We start from the raw sequence: 13,906 nt of genomic DNA, 5'->3' as shown, positions 1-13,906 counted from the left end.
CTCCATCCAACAAGTATACCAGAGAAGAAGAGAGAGAACCCATGGGAGGTTTTGTGGTGCCAGCTTCAAAATGGCTTACATCAGTTCCACCCAAGTTCCCTTGGTTAGATCTCAGACACATGGCCACTGCTAATGAAAGACAGACTAAGAAATGTAGCTTAGCTATATGCCCAGAGTGAAGAAACAAAGAAACAAACAAAAAGCAGATTTGGTGAGCGCCTAATCCATCTCTGCCACACTTGAATACAAATACTGGCCTGCTATGTACCAGTTGGGTGATTTAATGCAAGTTAACTGTTACACATGAGATACTGAACTTACACATGAGATAACATTTGAAGAAAAAGTTCCACAGCTAAAACAAAGTTTGAAAACATCTGTACTACAGCAACAGCAAAGTTCCCCTTACAGAAAACGTTAGACACCCATAAATTCATGACGCCAACAGTTAGTACGTCCCATTTAATATGCTATCTTCTTGGAGACCAGATAACCTTACTAGGGATAAATGCAAAATAAAAATACATAGTCGAGGTGATATTACTGATTAAAATGTGTGAGTTTCAGCCAATGGCATCTACTACGAGAAACACACTTGGGTGCCCAAAAGGTATTTGTTTTTATCTTTGGCTTAGCATTCAGGTATTTTCTATGATCTGGTTAAGTAAGGTTTCCAAATATCTAAGTCCCAAATAAGTCAAGTTACATGTATGGCTACAGTAACTACTACTACAAGACACAAGTTAATCTTCTTATCTTCCTGAAATTACTTATTTATTCATTCATTCATTCATTCATTCATTCATTCATTCATTCATTCATTCTAAGGTTCTCGCTCAGTCACCCAGGCTGGAGAGCAGTGGCATGATGATAGTTCATTCACTACAGCCTTGAACTCCTAGACTCAAGTGATCTACCTGCCTCAGCCTCCCAAGTAGCTAGGACTACAGACACGGATTACCATGCCCAGCTAGTTTTTGTTTTGTTTTGTCCTGTCTTGCTTTTGTAGAGGTAGTCGTATGATGTGGTCCAGACTGGTCTTGAACTTCTGGCCTCAAGCAATCCCAAAGTGTTGGAATTACAGGTATGACCTACCAGGCCCAACCTCTTTCTGAATTCAGATAGAAATATATTCTTTTCAGGGTTTGTGTTTGGGGTTTTTTTTCCCCCTATATAAAGTCCTCATATATATAGTAAAAAGTTCAGTGAGTTCTCATGTATTTGTATTTACCACTCAATTCAGCACATAGATTTCCAGGATCCCAGAAGGTTCCCTTATACTCTTTTTCAGTTTTTTGTTGCTCCTTCTCCCCTACTCCCCCAGGAACCTACAGGTAACTTATTTTCACTTCTGTCATACAGATTAGTTTTACTCTTTTTAAATATTAATTCATATAAATAAAATTCATTTATCATTTATAGATAAAATTATACATTATGTACTCCTTTGCCTTGCTTCTTATGCTTATCATTATGTCTGAGATTCATCCACATTGCTGTATATAAGTTGATTATTTTGTTGCCATGTATTTCACTGTACCATGATTTAACTGTTCCACTGTTGATGAACATTTGATCATATCCAGTTCTTATCTATGATAAAGCTGCCATTAATATTCCTATACAGACTTTTGGTAGATGTCTACTTTCTCATAGTTATGTTCCTAGACATGGAGTTGCTGGTCATAGGGTAGTCACATGTGTAATTTTAGTGAATATGGCTAGGTACAGTGGCTCATGCCTATAATCCCTGCACTTTGGGAAGCCGAGGCAGGAGAATCGCTCGCACCCAGGAGTTTGAGATTGGCCTGGAGAATATAGTGAGACCTCGTTTCTATAGCAAACGAAAGAAAAAGAAATTGAACTGGGCATGGTAGCATGCACCTGTAGTCCCAGCTACTCTGGAGACTGAGGTGGCAGTATTGCTTAAGCCAGGGAGGTCAAGGCTGTGGTGAGCTGAGATCACCCCACTGCACTCCAGTCTGGGCAACAGAGTGAGACTCTGTCTCTTAAAAAAAAAAAAAGTGCATAATACCAGTTTTCCAAAGTGGGTGCACCTAGTTGGGGATACAATTAAACCATCTTGGAGACAGACTGCTTTGTACTTTCAAAAGTCAGGAAAGTACACACAGCTTTTCTCAGAAAATCATTTCATTGTCTGGTGATTATGCCTAAATATAATTCTTTATTGACTGAATACAGTGGGCACCAATGAGACTCAAATACCTTCAATGTTATGATTATTTAAAGACTTAGACAGAAGTGGCCAGGCATGGTGGCTCATGGCTCACGCCTGTAATCCCAACACTTTGGGAGGCTGAGGTGGATGGATCACGAGGTCAGAAGTTTGAGACCAGCCTGGCCAATATGGTGAAACCCTGTCTCTACTAAAAATACAAAAATTAGTTGGGTGTGGTGGTGCATACCTGTAGTCCCACCTACTCGGGAGGCTGAGGCAGAAGAATCGTTTGAACCTAGGAGGCGGAGGTTGCAGTGAGCCAAGATCGTGCCACTGCACTTCAGCCTAGGTGACAGAGTGAGAGACTCCGTCTCAAAAAAAAAAAAAAAAAAAAAAAAAAAGGAGTTAGAAATCTACATCATCTCACTGTTTCGTGTTGTTTATTATACCGCCGTCTCTTACCAGTTCCTTCCTGTCAGCTGGCATGATCATGAAAAGATCGCAAAGCTCACATATGATGAGGACCTTTGCAATCTGAAAATTTTATATTTGTTTCAGTTATTTATGCTTGTTATAGTTCATTACATTTTGTGTTTGGGAATTCTTTGTAATTCATTCCTTAAACAAATATATATTGAATGCATACTGCCTTGTAATGGAACAAACGAGCTGAACTGTTTATTCTGCCATTTTTTGGGGCAACTTTTACAATTTTTCAGGGTCACTTTCACTTTAGACATTCTTTCCCAAAGTGTAGACCATATCTACATCTCCTAGAATCCTAGAAGTACAGAAAAGAAGGGACCTCATAAACTATATACTATACCTCCTCATTTTATAGTTCATTTGAACATTAAGTGGGATAGAATAAAAAATACTGCTCAAGCCACAACATTCATTCAGTGACCTCAACTGACATTTTTAAAAGCATTTATTGTATTATCGAATTCATGCTAAGGATGAGGGATAAATAACAATGCATTCTATATTCCCTAAATGGCCTCCATTTAGTTAGGGAAAGCAGACATGGACACAAATAACTGTTATGATGGTTGGTTTGTGCAAAAATATAAAGTACATACAGAATTCACTGGGGACAAAATGGAAACCATAGTCTACCCTGTGGGGAATGAGAGAAAGGGAGAGTAAATGAAGAAAGCTCTATAGAAAAAAAAAAAGTCAATTTTCCTAGGTTTTATAGGATGAGGGTTTTTTTAGGTTAAGGGGATAGAGTTTGAGGGTAGAAGAAAAGCTTTACCAGCAAAGAGAACAGCATGGGCAAATACATGAAGACATAAAACAGCATGATCCATTTCAGGTACTGATATAAGAATTCAGAGTACGGGGTGAGAAGCAATGGGAGACAACACTGTAGAGGCAGATCAAGGGAAGAATAGTGAGTTTCTTCCTTACTGAAGAATTTGGACTTCATCTTATAAATAATGAAGAGCTACTGAAAAGTTTAAATAGGCTAGTAATGTGATCATGTTTGTGCTTTTTAAAGAAAGCTCTTTCTGGCAATGAGCAGGAAATTTGATTGGAAAGAGATAAGGATCAAGACAGGGAGGTGAGCTAGGAAGCAATCAGAAGTGAAATGATGAGAACCTGAACTAAGAGTGGGGTCAGAGCTGGCTCCAAGACCTATCAAAGACTCCACATATGCAACAACTAACCACGTGGTGAAGAAGTTCTTGGCTGAAAAGTCAACAATCCAGAGAAGTGAGCATGGTATCAGAAGCAGTTCTTGCTTGGGGGCTTTTGTTACCTAGAAGAGGTCCTCAGAAACTGAGCTGTGTCTTTAATAGGCACATGGAGCTAAAGGGATAAAAGCCAGAGACCAGGGTTGACAAGGTTCAAACCCCAGGTGACCAATCCCTGTCCCTTTAGCCCATGTTAGACTGGGACTCTACAGAGCTACACCCGAGGACTATAGGTTAACCATAAGTAAATGAGATTTCTAAAGAGGCTACCTTCAAGTCTTCTAGGTAGTTCATCAAAAATCTCCAGCCCAAAACTGAATTATGTTCTACAGCACTAGAACCTTTGGTGTTTGGACAGAGCAAACAAAAATTTTATTAAGAGAAATGCATTATCCTAAGCCCAAAATGATTTCTAGATATAAATTTTCAAATAGGTCCACAGGTCTTTATCTAAACTTTCAGGCCAAATATGTTTCAGAATTCAGAAGATTTTAGATTTTAGAAAGGTAATATGGCACACACACCATAATACTATGTTGTATCACCAATGGAATGTTTGGCGGCACCTGTTATCAGTCTGAAGCAAACTTTAACAACATTCCCACAAAGTAGGATAAGACTAAACAACTCTGTGTCACTTCACAGCAGGTTTGGCCAACAAATGAGTCACAAAAAACTTTTAAGTTATTTGAACTTTTTTGACTTTGAAATTGTAGATAAGGGACTATAATTCTGTATAATGTTCAACACACAATCAAAGATAAGGAAGTCCCCAAGGATAAAAGAAATCATAAGTACTAACAAGTAAAATCAACAGGCAACAAAAACATATTAACAGAAACATTAACAGAGATATGATGTGTTTGAATTACAAGGCCAGGTCAATGTAATTATATGCTTACAATATATAAAACAATAAAATCCAAGCTTGAAAGTTTGGCAGAAAACTAAAAATTATAAAGTGTCAAAGTAGATGAGAAAAAGAACTAAATACAAATCCTAGAAGTAAGAAAAACCATTAGATACTGCTAAAGAGAGAATAAGGTCACAGGAAACTATCTAGAATAAAGCATGAAAAGACAAAAACATGAAAAATACAAATATAGGAGAGTAAAGTGACCTAACAGTCACAGGGAGAAAATTTAACATGTTAAATTGAATTACCAAAAGAAAAGGAGAGAAAGAATGGAGAAGGGGTGTCATTTAAAAAGACAATGACTAATAATTTTCCACATTTGATAAAAGATACCAATCCATAGTTTCAAGAAACCCAAAGAATTCAAATAGAAATAAATAAAAAGAAATCCAGAAAATGACGATGAAGTAAGAAAGAGAAAGAAGGCTCCTAAAACAGGCAGAAATTAGAAAAACAAAATATACACAGATCAGTCTAGGTCTGATATCTGATTAATAAGAGTCCGAGAAACACAGAATGGAAAAATGGATGTTAGCATATGAGAGAGAAAAAGAGAGAAAAGGAGATATAAACAGATGAATTATCCAGAAATGAAACACAAGTCTTCAGACTAAAAGCCCATGAATGAAAAAAGAACCAACCAGAGCACATTATCATGCTATTTCAAAACAATGGGAATAAAGACATGAGCTTAAAACTTCAGAAGAGAGGTGAATATTAAGGTCACCTATATAGGAATGGAAAAAGATGAGAAGACACTGACTACTTGGGAGTTACACTGAATGCCTCTAAAATATTGAAAGCCTATTACACCAAAACAACATGCAAGGATTCAGAAATATTGATCCCAGTGCACTATTTCTTAGGAAGCTACTTGATAATATGCCTCAGCAAAATGAAAATTAATTCAAGAAAGAGAAAGAAATGAGATCCAGGACAAAATCATCCAATCCATAAAAGCAGATATGGGAAGTCTCATGGCTAAGTCATATAGCAGGTCTGGAGAGCAACCAATGGAGACAAAAGATAATGGACGCAAACTCCAGAATATCTCCAAAAACAGCAAAATGTGTGTGGGGTGGGATAATTTAATATAAAATTATATAAGAGCACTTGATGTCATGGCATACTTGAAAAAATGAGAATATGAAAGACAATACGAAAAGACAATTAAAAATTTAAGGAAAAATTGAATAAGATGCACCAGGAAAAAAATATAACCAAAGTACCATACAATTATTTTTAAAAAAAAATCTTTTTTTCCCTGATTTTATTGGGGGAACCCACCCCCAATATTTCAATGTAAGTTCTTTCTATTCTCCGTAAGTGTCGGCCGGCTGAGAAATAAAGAGAAAGAGTACAAAGAGAGGAATTTTACAGCTGGGCCACCGAGGGTGATATCACATATCGGTAGGACCGTGATGCCCACCTGAGCCTCAAACCAGCAAGTTTTTTATTAAGGGTTTCAAAAGGGGAGGGAGTATAACAACAGAGAGTAGGTACAAAGATCACATGCTTCAAAGCGCAAAAAGCAGAACAAAGATCACATGCTTCTGAGGGAACAGGACAAAAGGCAAAAACAGAACTACTGACAAGGGTCCAACAAAGATCACAAGTCAAAGGGCAAAAGCAGAACTACTGATAACAGTCTATGTTCAGCAGTGCATGTATTGTCTTGATAAACATCTTAAACAACAGAAAACAGGGTCAAGAACAGAGAACCAGTCTGACCACAAATTTACCAGGGTGGAGTTTTTTCCCCCACCCTAGTAAGCCTGAGGGTACTGCAGGAGACCAGGGAGTATCTCAATCCTTATCTCAACCTCATAAGACAGATACTCTCAGAGCGGCCGTTTATAGACCTCCCCTCAGGAATGCATTCCTTTCCCAGGGTATTAATATTAATATTAATATTCCTTGCTAGCAAAAGAATTTAGCGATATCTCTCCTACTTGCACACCCGTTTATAGGCTCTCTGCAAGAAGAAAAATAGGGCTCTTTTTGCCCGACCCCGCAGGTAGTCAGACCTTATGGCTGTCTTCCCTTGTTCCCTAAAAATCACTGTTATTCTGTTCTTTTTCAAGGTGCACTGATTTCATATTGTTCAAACACACATGTTTTACAATCAATCTGTACAGTTAACACAGTTATCACAGTGGTCCTGAGGTGACATACATCCTCAGCTTATGAAGATAACAAGATTAAGAGATTGAAGTAAAGATAGGCATAAGAAATTATGAAAGTATTATTTGGGAACTGATAAATGTCCATGAAATCTTCACAACTGATGTTCCTCTGCCATGGCTCCAGCCGGTCCCTCCGTTTGGGGTCCCTGACTTACAACAACATGATTTGACTAAAATGTGTGCTATAGCTATATGGGGGATGCTACAGGGGAACTTTCTGGTATAAGAGTTCTAATGTTTTTATCATAAGAGAAAATAAATAGATAATACCTAAAATGAATAAGTTTAAAAGTAGAGGATATTATCAGGTTATTTATGCTTGTGGGGGTGGGGAGAGGACTGTTTTTTATTATAAGCTGTATGATATAAGTTATTAACCATGTGCATTTTTGAGTCTGATAAAACTTGTTTTAATAACAAAAAGGTATCATCCAAAAATTCCACCACTCAATACCTTAGCCCATTTCTTTCTAGCATATTTGTCCCTCATTATCCATGGGGAATCGGTTTCAGGATTCCCTTCAATACCAAAATATGAGGATGCTCGAGTCTTTTACATAAAATGTTGTAGTATTTGCACATAATCTGTACCCATGCACCTGTATGTTTTACATCATCTCCAGATTACTTATAACGTCTAACACAATATAAATGCTACATCAATAGTTGTTATACTGTATTTTGTATCTGTGTTATTTGTATTGTTATTATTACATTTTCTAATATCTTCAATCCATAGTTGGTTGAATCTGCAGATGTGGGACCTGAGGATACAGAGGACCAACTGTATTTATTTTTTCCCGTATGTGTGTGTATATTTCTTTAGATTTAAGGTCAGAATGTTTTTCTTTTTACATAACATCAGTATTTCCAATCATCATTTAAATGCTTTAAAATCATTACTTTTTTTTTTTTTTTTTTTTTTTGAGACAGGGTCTCGCTCTGTCACCCACTGCAGCCTCAAACTCCTGACCTCAAACAATCCTCTTGCCTCAGCCTCCCGAGTAGCTGGGACTACAGGCGTGTACCACCATGCCCAGCTAATACTTTTTTTTTATTTTTAGGAGAGACAAGGTCTTGCTACATAGTGCAGGCTGGTCTCAAACTCCTAAGCTTAAGCAATTCCACTGGCTTGGCCTCCCAAAGTGCTAGGACTACAGGAGTAAGCCACCTTGTCTGGCTGAGATCATTACTTTTAATGTCTGAATTACATTACATTGAGTGGAGTACTATAATTTATTCAGCCATTCCACTATTGATGAACTTTTTTTTAAAGGTTACTCCAAGTTTTTCATTTGTTTGCTTTGTTTTTACTGTTAGAAGTAACATTATAAAAATTTTTAATATAGATCTTTGTCAAATCTTTACTTTTCTCAGGTATATTGTTAGAATTACTGGTTCAAGGGACATAAAAAAGTTTAAGGCTTTCACCAAAGAGTAGTAACTAGGATGGAAAAACTGATAAAGAAGACAGTGATGAACTGTAAAGAACAAGGACTGGCCGGGTGCGGTGGCTCATGTCTGTAACCCCAGCACTTTGGGAAGCTGAAGTGGGCTGATCACAAGGTCAGGAGATCGAGACCATCCTGGCTAACATGGTGAAACCCCATCTCTACTAAAAATACAAAAAATTAGCCAGGCGTGATGGTGGGCACCCATCGTCCCAGCTACTCAGGAGGCTGAGGCAGGAGAATGGCGTGAACCCGGGAGGCGGAGCTTGCAGTGAGCCAAGATCGCGCCATTGCACTCCAGCCTGGGCAACAGAGCGAGACCTCGTCTGAAAAAAAAAAAAAAAAAAAAAAGAACAAGGACCTTGTAGCCAGGAAGCTTTCTATGTCCAGTATTAGTTCTATTCCTTATTAGCCATGCAACTATATTTTGACTTGTCACTTAACTTTCTTCCTCATCTGGAAGATGAAAATACTTTTCTCATAGGGTTATTATAAACATTGATTAAGATAACATAGCAAGGCCAGGCGCGGTGGCTCAAGCCTGTAATCCCAGCACTGTGGGAGGCCGAGACGGGTGGATCACGAGGTCAGGAGATCAAAACCATCCTGGCTCACACAGTGAAACCCCGTCTCTACTAAAAAAAATACAAAAAAACTAGCCGGGCGAGGTGGCAGGCGCCTGTAGTCCCAGCTACTCGGGAGGCTGAGGCAGGAGAATGGCCTAAACCTGGGAGGCGGAGCTTGCAGTGAGCCGAGATCCAGCCACCGCGCTCCAGCTTGGGCGACAGAGCGAGACTCGGTCTCAAAAAAAAAAAAAAAAAAAAGAGATAACATAGCAAATATCAAGTGTCACATCTATTATCAATAATCCTTAGCTGAGAGTTTTAACTAGTAGAAAGGGAAAGCTTGATTATACAAGACAGAAAAGATCAGTGTAGCAAGACCTGGTAGTGGATGGGAAGGTGAAGGAAATTCTAGAAAGGAATATAATTTAGCCATTTGGTCTCTCAAATGGGATCTTTCTGTAAGAGCAAAACAGAATGCTACTCCTCTTTCCTGTCTGGCTTTCTTTACCCCTATCTTTCCTGAAACTTTCTTCTCAAGATGGCTTTTCTCGGTAGACAGGAGTTCAGAGAGGACAGAGTACATAGAGCAAGAGAAATACACCAAAAAGAATGATCCATTTAAGAGAAGGGCAAAGAACTAGAGCTAAGGAGAAAGCGGAAGGAGAACAGAGTGTCAGGATAACAATGTCAAGGAAATGAGAGGAAAAAAGAATTTCAAGGAGAGAATGGTCCATAATGTCACACAGAAGAAGTCAATAATGTTGTAGAGTTAAAAGTTGCCATTAGATTTATCAGCTAGGAAATTTGTAATTTCAATAAAACGGTAAGTATGGGTGGCAAGTTCCTATAGGCTAAGAAGTAAGTGGTTGGTGAGGATGTATACATCTAAAGTGATCTAACGTAAAGCAGCAAAGGTGTGAACATGAGTCTTTTTTTTTTTTTGAGACGGAGTCTCACTCTGTCACCCAGGCTGGAGTGCAGTGGTGCGATCTTAGCTCACTGCAAGCTCCGCCTCCCGGGTTCCTGCCTTTCTCCTGCCTCAGCCTCCCGAGTAGCTGAGACTACAGGTGTCCGCTACCATGCCTGGCTAATTTTTTGTATTCTTTAGTAGAGATGGGGTTTCACCATGTTGGCCAGGATGGTCTCGATCTCCTGACCTTGTGATCAGCCTGCCTCGTCCTCCCAAAGTGCTGGGATTATAGGCATGAGCCACCGCACCTGATCCATTAGTCTTTTTTGGAAATTATTGGTTAACAAGGTTGGTGACCCATGACTCTGCTTTTGGTTTTTAATTAAAGCACTCAAGAAAAAGTCACTTTATAAAAATTTCTCTAAGATCTGGTATAGCCTGTTAATTCACACAAGCATGTATTTTTCTATAAACAATTTTCTGTGCTGGCACTGTGCCTTACACCTATAATCACAGCACTTTGGGAGGCTGAGGCGGGCAAATCACCTGAGGTCAGGAGTTCGAGACCAGCCTGGCCAACAAGGTGAAACCCAGTCTCTACCAAAAATACAAAAATTAGCTGGGTGTGGTAGTGTACACCTATAATCCCAGATACTCGAGAGGCTGAGGCACGAGAATTGCTTGAACCTGGGAGATGGAGGATGCACTGAGCCAAGATCACACCACTGCACTCCAGCCTCGGCAACAGAGCAAGACTCCGTCTCAGTTTATGAATGACAGCAAAGATACTTTGACTTTATTGTTTAAACACCAGATGATATTTTCAGCTAGCAATTCTAATAATTCTTTTCTCTTTTTTACGATGGATATATGGTAGATCCTAGTTATGGTCAAGGAATGAATTTGGAAGCCTTAACATGTTCCTCTGATTATGAAATACCATTGTATTTCATTTTCTGGAAGAAAGCACATGCTAAATCACAACTGAAATTAAATGGCAAATGATTCACCTTTAACTTTATAAGCATTTTGTACATAATTGAAAAAACCCATGAAACAATTTCATACATTGCTTTTCTGTACAGAATACAGGATGGATTTACTCAAATCTTAAAGTCAAGGTGCTTCAGATTTCAATGTTTTGCTTTTTAATTTATACAAAATTTCAATATTTGGTTTACAAACCATCTCTTACTTTCAATTATTTAATTCCATCATCAACATCAGCAAGTAGTTTTGTTTTGGGTATCACTTTTAAAATACAAAATACTCCAGTTTGTGTAACTGCCTAAGAAGGGTAGGCCATACTATGTATCCTTGAGGAACGGGGTCAAACTATCAAAGATGCAGAGATGAACAGTGTTGGTATAAGGCTTCACTTACTTAGTGCAGCATCTGGCTTCTTCTCATGAACGTCCTAGTATGTATTAACCATCAATATTAACTATCGCAAGTTCACCCCTTGTCAACTTGAACCCATATGCATCTCCTGAGATCATAACCTTCAAATAAAGACAAGGTCATAATTATGCCTAACATAATACAACTATCCTTTGTACAACCAGAGATGCACCAATCCCCAACCCAAATGTTATTACGAAAAGTTAACAACACTTAAATGCTGATACAATGAAGATATTTTCTTAATACAAGTGTATACATGTACAAATATGATTTTAGCAAAAGGAGAAAATATTCATGACAATTATGGTCCTCATTTCTGCAACTGGCCACGTGGTCGTAGCTGGTATTGATAACCTTGTTCTACTACTACCAATTCTGTATTCCCTTTGCCTTCAGCAAGCACCTCAGCAGGTTGTGGTTTTTTTTCCTGGTGGAGTGACCCAAACCTTCACTCCTGAAGGGTCTGGGCCATTTGTAGTCTTGCCTGGATTGGGCTGTTGTAGTTTCCCATTCACCTTAATCACACAGTATGATAATACTAAGAGATGCCCCAAGGGATCTCCTGTATTCTACACATACTCTTCCTTACCTACATTGTGGAGTAGTAGACTAATTTCATCTTGATAGTCCAGTCAATCACAGTAATTACCAGCCAACACAGTAACTTCCTTCTTAGCCTGTTAACTTAAAGGTAGGAGGAACCCAAAGTGTCCAGGTGGCAATCTTAACTTCCAGTTTAATGGAATCATTGTTGTGCCTTCTGGTGGCAGTGTTCTTCCCTCTGGAACTAAGACCTCTAGGCCAGCAGAATATAATGCTGCTGGAATAGGAAGCAAAAAATTGTGCTAGTGGATCACTAGGGATGACAGTGAATGGTGCCACTTCCATTTCCACCCCTTGATTCCTGGATCTGTGAATCCTGGCTATGCAAGAAACAGTACCATACATTAGATGCTGATTCAGAGCATGCACGGCCTTCTGGAGAACTCTGCCCCAGCCCTGCAAAGTATTCTCATCTAGATGGCATTGTAATTGTGACTTCAAAAGGCCATTCCACCATTCTGTCAATCCAGCTGCTTCAGGATGATGAGGAACATGGTAAGACCAGTGAATTCCATGAGCATAAGCCCACTGTCACACATCCTTAGCCATAAAGTGAGTGCCTTGGTCAGAGGCAATGCTGTGTTGAATGCATGATGGTGGATAAGGCATTCCTTGAGTCCACATATGGTAATCTTGGCAGAAGCATTATGTGCAGATAGGCAAGCCCATATCCAGAGTGTCTATTCCAGTGAGGACAAACCTCTGCCCTTTCCATGATGGAAGAGGTCCAATATAATCAACTTACTACCAACTAGCTGGCTGATCACCCAGAGGAATGGTGCCATTTTGAGGGCTCAGTTTTGGTCTCTGCTGCTGGTAAACTGGGCACTCAGCAGTGGCCATAGCCAAGTCAGCCTTGGTGAGTGGAAGTCCATGTTGCTGAGCCCATGCACAACCTCCATCCGTCACCATGCCCACTTTGTTCATGGGCCCATTGGGCAATGTCACAGGTGGCTGAGGAAACAGGCTGAGTGGTGCATACAGAACGAGTCATCCCATCCACTTGATTATGAAAACCCTCCTCTACTGAGGTCACCCTTTGGTAAGCACTCACATGGGATACAAATATCTTCAGTTCTTGACCACTCAGAGAGGCCCTCTTCCCCAGATTTCTTTGTCACCAATTTTCCAATCATGCTTCTTCCAAGTCCATGACCATCCGGCCAAACCACTGACTACAGCCCATGAATCAGTATATAATCACACATCTGACCATTTCTCCTTCCATGCAAAGTGCACAACCAGGTGCACTGCTCGAAGTTCTGCCCACTGGGAAGATTGACCTTCACCGCTATCCTTCAGGGATGTCCTAGAAAGGGGCTGGAGTGCTGTAGCTGTCCACTTTCAGGTGGTGCCTGCATATCATGCAGAACCATCTGTGAACCAGGCCCTAGTCTTCGCTTCCTCTGTCAACTGATCATAGGGAACTCCCCATGAGGCCATCAGTGCAGGCTGAGGGCGAGAAAGTAGGGTGGCAGGAGTGAAAACCATGGGCATTTGAGCCACTTCCTCATGTAACTTACTTGTGCCTTCAGGACCTGCTCGAACCCGATCACGTATATACCACTTCCATTTGATGATGGAATGCCGCTATGCATGACCCACGTTATAGCGAGATGGGTCAGAAAGCACCCAGTTCATGACAGGCAGTTCAGGTCACATGGTGACTTGATGACCCCCAATCAAATGTTCAGTTTCCACCAAAGCCCAGTAACACGCCAAGAGCTGTCTCTCAAAAGGAGAGTAGTTATCTGCAGAAGATGGCAGGGCCATGCTCCAAAATCCTAGAGGCCTCTGCTGTAATTCACCTATGGGGCCTTCCAAAGGCTCACAAACAGCATCCCTATCTGCCACTGACACCTCAAGCACCACTGGATCTGTTGGGTCATATGGCCCAAGTGGCAGAGCAGCTTCCACAGCAGCCTGGACCTGTTGCAGAGCCTTCTCCTGTTCCGGACCCCACTCAAAACTGGCAGCCATTTGGGTCATTC

At 40.0% G+C, this 13,906-nt stretch overlaps 1 protein-coding gene across 4 annotated transcripts in view; it reads right to left on the bottom strand.

Annotated features, from left to right (window-relative positions):
- Nucleotides 1–13,906, bottom strand: part of RASAL2 (RAS protein activator like 2) — a 389,304-nt gene that overhangs the window by 259,838 nt on the left and 115,560 nt on the right. The gene's annotated exons all lie outside the window — the stretch shown is intronic.

This window comes from Macaca fascicularis, chromosome 1 (assembly GCF_037993035.2).
Source record: "Macaca fascicularis isolate 582-1 chromosome 1, T2T-MFA8v1.1".
Lineage (NCBI taxonomy): Eukaryota > Metazoa > Chordata > Mammalia > Primates > Cercopithecidae > Macaca > Macaca fascicularis.
The sequence above is the reverse complement of the archived record's forward strand: the minus strand, read 5'-3'. Positions and strand labels throughout refer to the sequence as shown.